Raw genomic sequence first — 8,050 nt, 5'->3', positions numbered from 1 at the left:
TGTCGCGAACCGGCGACGCAGAGCACTGTCCCGCAGTGCCTCAAACCTGAAAGAGCAGCGGGGTGGAGATGGGGCAGAGAGAAAGGAAGGACGCCAAGACAAGAGTCTGATCAAGGCGACGTTTATTGCAGGCAGGCATCAGCCTTTTAAAGGAAAAGACCGAACTATTATGGGCTAGGATTACCATAGTAACCTCAATACCTGCTCCTATAGATAACATCAGATCTTTAACATAACAAAATGGAGTTAACAGCACCTGACTCCTACAGATCTTTGGCTGTCTGGGTTTCTTCCGTGCAGGGCAAAACAAGTTTAACACGTGCAGTCCTTAAAAAGGAATAAATGTTGTCTTTCAAAAAGCCAGTGGGCTATGGCTGGCTTCCCACAGTTTTATACTCCTGGTCTCCTGCACCTTCTTGAACTTCCATTTTTGTCAACTACCTGAGATGATTTGCAGGAGCCGGTGTTAGAGCTGAGACCTGAAACCCGGTCTTTGGGAGGCTCTTGGTGTCCAGCCTGGGGGGCAGCCGAGCCTAAAGCAGCAAGGCAAGAATGGGGCTGGCTGGGCTGAGCTTTCTTCCAGAATTCCCAGTCAGTGCGCTGGGAAGGAAAAACAGTTGTAACCACCTCTTCCTCCAGTTTCTTCTAATGTTGCTGAGATTCAAACCAATGCCCTTTGCCAGGAATATACTGGCGTTTTATTGCAATATTTACTTTTATATCATACAAGAGCCTCAGGCCACTACGAATCTTTGAGAATAAATAAAATAAATACATAGAAACTATGACTTTAAAATGGTGCTGCGCAGGTCCAGCGTGCGTGTGTCGTGTGGACTGTGGTACCAGGAAACCCTAGGAGCACCGTTCACATCTGACGCATGGGAGAGGAGCCTGCCGGAGCGTCACAGTGTCCAACCCACTCGGCTGTACACAGAGTTTTAAAGTGCCAAAGAAACCCGCGGCCCCAGAGGAGCACGTGAACGGTCGCTAGAACAAGGTCAGGCTTGCTGACGTCCCCTCATCCGTTGTTTGCTGGGTCCACAGTCCAGCTTCCACACAATCAGGATCTACGAGCGCGATGACTACCGAGGCCAGATGGTGGAGATCACCGAGGACTGCCCCTCCCTCCAGGACCGCTCCCACTTCGGTGACACCCACTCCTTCCACGTGCTGGACGGCTACTGGGTCCTCTAGGAGCTGCCCAACTACAGGGGCCCGCAGCACCTGCTGTAGCTGGGGGTGGGGGTAGTACAGGCGGCACCAGGACTGAGCTGCCCTGAGCGCCAGGGTGGGCTCGCTGAGGAGAGTCATGGATGTCTACTGGGCTATTGCTCCACCCTTTTCTCCATCCGGAAGCGAATGAAATATTTCCTGTGGGTTTCGTGCAAAAATGGACTCCTCTGTTCCTTTCAGCTTGCTTGGAAGGACTCAGCAAGAATAAAATCAGAAGTATGTTGGATTTTCTGACCCAAGTTCGTGGGAAGGGTGGTTTGAAGAAGCTTTAGGAGCACAGCATGAAGCCGGCCGGCCAGTCTCAGTCCACTCACTCACTGCAGGTGGTGGGAAAAGTTACTTAGCATTTCTATGCCTGTTTCCTAATTAGCAAGATAATGAGGAGAAATAATTCTTTTCACCTCAGGATTAAATGTGGATTAAGTGAGTTAATAATAGTGATTATCTTACAATTGTGCTGGATCCAAAGTAATTGCTACTTCAGTATTCTTCGGTTATTAGTGAGTATTTGGACCTTATAAATTAATGTTTTTCAAAGTATCAATAATGACTGAAGATCACTTGCATCAGAATCCCCTGGGATACTTGTCAAAATGCAGATTTCTAACCCCAGAACCATGGTTCTACTACAGTTTTGTAATATAGAATTACATTCAAAGAGATTCACCCTCCCACTATTTTATATATTATGCTCCGCACTGGAAAATACAATGAACAGAACAGGATCCTAACCAAACCTTAACACCCACACACACAGCCCCCTGAGAATTCATAGTCCATCCAGTTCCTGAGCAGAACACCCAAAAGAATTTGTAAAACAACTATCCTAGCGGAAGAAGAAAGCACATATGCCTGAAGAGCTGTGGGAGTTTGGAGGAAGGCATCCTGACATTTGTCAGAGTGTGAGGTGCCTCAACCTCAACTCTGCCCACCGCTAGAAGGACTTATGATGTTTCCGGGACCATACTGACAATTGTGCTCACGTGTCAAAGGTACTGCTCTAAAACTAACCAAACATTTTCTAGGGAAAAGGAATTATCGTGCAGACATGACAGGCATATATGTGTTGGGAAAGGAAAGGATTAGACCTCCAAATATGACTAGAGGTAGAGCAGTTAGAAAAATGGAACTGGGGAAATCACTCCCTTCCACACATTTAAATTTAAAACAGCAGGCTAGGACCATTCCTTCTTCCATCTTCCTAAGAGAGTTAAGAGAACATAACAAAAACCCAGGAGATCTCTGATGCTCTAGGTGAGAGCATATGTGAGTTGAATCCCTCAGCCTGACTTTTAGCCACCTTCACCCTACTAAAGCCTTATTAAGGGTTCATAAATATACACTATATATTATAAATATAATTAAGGTCAGAGTGAACTCCGGCATGAGCATGTGTATTGAGAGCCCCTCAGAAGACACACCACCCTGTCAATCTTACCTAGAGACTCAGGGGAGGCTGTTGGGTTGAGGTGCATCTCCTTCAATTTCTGAAAGCCTGCTTTATATGTGTGGAGTGCTTTTTGGTTTTATGTCATCTTGGCACCACTTTTCTGTTTGCACCATTTTTTGTTGGCACAAATTATCCCTGAGTAAAACTTCCCCTGATCTTCAATAAATGTAGCTGCTTTTCATTTGCCATTTGGACTGTGTGCTTGCAGTTCTTTGCCCATCGTACAAAGGGGCTGGATTTAACCTGCTAAATCCATCATGCAGTAATAGAAAGAAACCACTAGGCCTCAAGCTCAGCAGTACCTTGCATTAGCCGGGCATTACAGCTTGTATCTAGATGTCCCCTCAAAGCCTCATGTGGTCGTAGATGGGGCTTTCCAGACGTGGCTGGATCTAGAGTGTATGATGCTAGGATTAGGGATGATGACTAAATTAGCCTACTGATTGGCTTAGCATAGTTCTAGTTGTGGATAATGGGAAAGCCCACCCTTGGTGTGGGTGGCACCCCCTAAAAGGCAAGTAGCCTAAAAGGGATAAAAGGATGAGTCAGGCTACCAGTGCTGCTTGCTGCTTTGCTGTCTCCTGCCTTCTTGTTATGGACTATTTCTTTCTGCCATGTCACCCTGCCTTGGAGGCAGCTGACTAGACTGAAACCTGTACAAACTGTGAGCTGAAATAAATCCTTCTTTAACATTGAGTATTGGGTTGTTTTGTGTTTTTTGTTTTGTTTTTTTCTGTTTTCATTTTTTTGTACTGGGGATTGAACCCAGGACCTTGCCCTTGCGAGGCAGACGGCAGAACCACTGAGCTAAATTCTTGGCTCGAGTATTGGGTATTTTGCTCAGCAATGAGCAATGTAACTAAGATAGATTTTGAAACCAAGAGTGACTGTGTGGTTTAGGAACTTTGGAACTGGCTTGTGGAAAGAATTTGGAGGTGCTGGCTGGAGAAGCAGCTCTGAAAGATTTAAACTGTACTTGATGGGAGATTTTGGTCAGAGTTCAGAAGACCAGAATGCTGATAGAAATGCCTGGTAAAGACCAGGCTCAAGAGGTTTTGATATAGGGAATCAAGTAACCCAAATACGGGAAATATTATAACTCCCAACCTGCTAGATATCCAAAATGAGTTCATGGTTTCTAAAATGGGAGAATGAATTCTAGGAACAATGATGGTTAAACGTAGGAAGAATTTATTGAGAGAAAGATAGCTTCTGTCTAAGAGAGACAGAAGGGGCACCAGAAAGTGCTTTGCCCACCCACTCTGCTTCTCAAAGGTGTTTTATTGAGCAGAGCCCTGAGATGAGAGGGTTTCGAGGTGGGACAAAACCACAGTCAACTAATAAGATTACAACAAGTATAGTCACTTAGATAATATTGATTAAATGGCAGTCAAATGGGGAAGCAAGTCATGTAACAAGCATACATGGAAGGAACAAGGATTTCCTTGGAAGGAATGAGCTAGGGGTATTTTGGTCCAAGGTGATTGTTCCCTATTCAGAATATCAGTCACATCACTTGTCAGCCTTTTGGCTAAAATCAAGTGCAGAATATCAATCATTGCTATTAATCTCTAAAGGAAGTAGTATGTGAGTGTAGTACTTTATCTCTCTTTATTTTTATTTATTTATTTTATATCTCTCTTTATAATGCTGACCTTCAGTCAATGTATCTGGATGGCCTTTTGTATTGACTCCTGGAAGTCCATCCCTGTCTAACTGCCTACAATATATCTAATTAACTTAGCTTTCTAAAATAGTTTCAGTTAGGAACAAGAGCTACATTGTCTGTTGAACTCCAGACTATGTGTGTTATCCTTTGGTAGAAATTTGTCTGCATTTTGCTTATGTCCAGAGACTTTTCCTGAGACTGAGATTAAGGGCAGCAGACTAATTAAATCTTGGGGGGGGGATTTCAAGGCAATTTAATGTTGAGGCAATGGTGTGGCTACTGTAGGAGTCTTTTAGCCAGATCTATGTTGATAATCAAGAGAAAAGAGCCCAGCAGAAGGATTTAAAATGTTTTAAGTTTGGCCTGAAAGGAAGCTCCAGTAAAATTGTAGACTGCAAAGATGGAACAGAGGAAAACTTGATTGCTGAAAAGGAACAGAAAAATAGAAAAGATGGCCTGAGGACATCACAAGAACCAACAGGACTCCACACTTTGCAGCCTCAACTGGCAAAGGTGAAAGACCGCTTTGAGAATAGAGCCCTAGAGCACCTATCCTCTGGATTTGATTCATAGTGTTCAGCAATCCAAGCACTCCACCCCTTCAGCCAAGAGAGAGTCAAAGCTGGCTATTGCTCCATCTGGAAGCAGACCTTGGCATCATCCACATGGTTCTAATTTTAGATGCATGCAGAATGCAAGAGTTGTGGGGTCAGGAAGGCTTCCACCCAGATTTCAAAAGACTCAGAGAAGTGCCCTGTGAGGGCAACATGTAAAGCTGTTTGTGTGAAGCCAAAGGTATAATGGAGACCCCGAGATGTTGGAGAAGCCAGGAATATGGATTTTCTGAGGAAAGCTGCAAAGAGTGAGTAAAACCAGCCCAAGAGAGAAGCCATGAGAGCTATAACCACTAACAGCACCGTAGGTGTGGAGCCACCCAAGCCCTTTGGAGTTCACATCTTACCACAGAGTGCCCAGTGTTCTGGATGTGGAAATACAGGACTTAATGTTTGCCCTCCTGGATTTTGGACTTCCTTGGGTCTCATTCCTTTCTCTACCCCCATTTGGAATAAGAGTATCTTGTGCCATTGTTAAGTTGTGTTTAACTTTCTTTTCATTTCTACAGGGCCTTGCTGCTAAGAGTTTGCCTTAAATCTCAGAGCAGACTTTAGATTTAGCAATAATGAAACTGTTAGGATTTGGGCAACTCTTAGAGATGGACTAAGTACCTTTTGCACAAAGGGGTGTGCATGAGTTTTTTTGGGATCAGGAGCAGAATGTTATGGCTTGTATCTAGATATCCTCTCAAAGCCTCTGGCCATAGATAGGGTTGTTCAGAGGTGGTTGAATCTAGATCGTGTAATGCTGGAATTCAGTGTGTGATGCTGGTATTAAGGGTGTGATACTAAGAATAAGGGTTCATGACTACTAAGCCCACTGGTTGGTTTAGCATAGCTCTGTGTGTGGATAATGGGTAGGCCCACACTGGGTGTGAGTGGCATCACCCAAAAGGTAGGTAGCCTAAAAGGGATAGAAAGGAGAAGCATGCTCCTGCGGCTGCTTGCTGTGGACTATTTCTCCTCTGCCATGACACCCTGCCTTGGAGCCAGCCGACTATGAACTGAAACCTCTATAAACTGTGCTGAAATAAATCTTTCCTCCTTTAACTTTGGGTGTTGGATATTTTATCTCAGCAATGAGAAAAAGAACTAAGATACTGGGCAAGAATCTCAGGTTGGGTTTCTCCAGACACATTACAAACTACAGACTTAGAAGGAGTTAATTTACATGGAAAGTATTCTGGGATGAAGGCTAAAGTTCAGGAAACTGGAAAGCAAGACAGAGACAGAAGAAGGGTGCTCAGCCTGATCTTACAAGGCCACAGGGGCATGAATCATAATCTCAGTGCTTGAATCCCATACCAGTCCCCTCTGTCACTGGCCAAGAGAAAAGACAGAACATTCTTAGTCTTTCAATGCTTTTCTGATGTACAGTTTCCAAAAGATTATAGGGCAAATTGTTAGATTTCCCTTGTCTCCAGATGGCTGCTACATAAAACAGTAGCCTCCTTCCCACAATGCTCTGCACCTTAAAACAGCTGCCACATGGAACAGCAGCCTCCATGTGAAATATGGCTTCTACCAAGAGACAGCCTTCTTCCCATCATGCCTCTCTTTATGCCAAAAGAGTAACCTGATACTTGCTACCTCTGAGTAACCAGTGATGTCACAAGCCCCTCCTAGTGATGTCACAGGCTCCTCGATCTCTTAATGCTACTTCACTCAACTCCACTCCAGTTCAGGTTAACCCCACTCCACTCCTATAAAAGAAACTCCCTGTTCCTCCATGCTGCTTTTCCCTTTGTTAAGAGACATCCTGGCAGAACCTCCCCATAATAAAAGCTTGTTGTAGTCCTGCTCTGGTCCTGTTTTTTTTGGCTCTTTTACCTAACACAAATACTAGCGGCAAAGCCTGCAAAATCTGGGGGGTGAGTACTCAGAGCTGCTTAAGAGAATGTGCAGGGCAGAGCAAGAGAAAACACTCCCAAAATTCATTTGGAACCAGAAGAGACCTAGAATAGCAAGAGTAATTCTAGGCAACAGGGACATGACAAGGGGTACCACAATCCCTGACTTGAAATTATACTACAAAGCCACTGTGATAAAAACAGCATGGTACTGGCAAAGAAACAGACCTGAGGATCAGTGGAATACATTAGAAGAAACAGAAACAACTCCAGACATACTCAGCTACCTCATCTTTGACAAAGGAGTCAACCATCCTCACTGGAGGAAAGACAGCCTCTTTAATAAATGGTGTTGGAAAAACTGGATTTCAACTTGCCAAATATTAAAACTAGACCTGTATCTTTCACCATGCACTAAACTAAAATTGAAGTGGATTAAAGATCTAAATATTAAAACAGAAACACTAAACTTGCTGGAAGATAAGTTAGGTAGAACTCTGGAAGACATTGGCATAGGAAAAGACTTTATGAACAAAACTCCAGCAGCATGGGAACTAGCAGAAAGAATCAACAACTGGATCTCATCTTGTTAAAAAGCTTTTGCACTGCAAGAGAAACCAACAACAGACCTAAGAGACAACCTACAATGTGGGAAAAAATTTTATCATCTGTTCTTCAGAGAAGGGACTATTGTCTAGAATGTATAAAGAACTTTTAAAAAAATCAGATCCCAAAAACATAAAGACCCATGCCCCAAAATGTACATCTAAAATAAACAGACTTTTCTCAGACAAAAAGTAAAAGCAGCAAATAAACATATGAAAAACTGTTCAACATCACTGGTCATTCTAGAGATGTAGATGAAAACAACTCCGAGATTCCACCTCACCCCAGAAAGAATGGTTGCTATCGTGAAATCAACCAATAACAAATGCTGGAGGGGTTGTGGGGAGAAAGGAACCCTTCTCCATTGTCGGTGGGAGTGCAGACTGCTGTAACCACTGTGGAAATCAATATGGAGATACCTCAAAGAGCTGGGATTAAAGGTTCCATTTGACCCAGCCATCCCTCTGCTGGGTATCTTTCCAAAAGAATTAAAAGAATCATACCACAGTGATATATTTGCACCTATGTTTATAGCAGCACAGTTTGTAATAGCTAAAACTTGGAAACAGCCCATTTGCCCATCAGTTGGAGACTGGATAAAGAAGATGTGGTTTTTTTATAAAATGGA

The sequence above is a fragment of the Fukomys damarensis genome, unplaced genomic scaffold (assembly GCF_012274545.1).
Source record: "Fukomys damarensis isolate Sample0158 unplaced genomic scaffold, DMR_v1.0_HiC HiC_scaffold_16, whole genome shotgun sequence".
Lineage (NCBI taxonomy): Eukaryota > Metazoa > Chordata > Mammalia > Rodentia > Bathyergidae > Fukomys > Fukomys damarensis.
The sequence above is the reverse complement of the archived record's forward strand: the minus strand, read 5'-3'. Positions refer to the sequence as shown.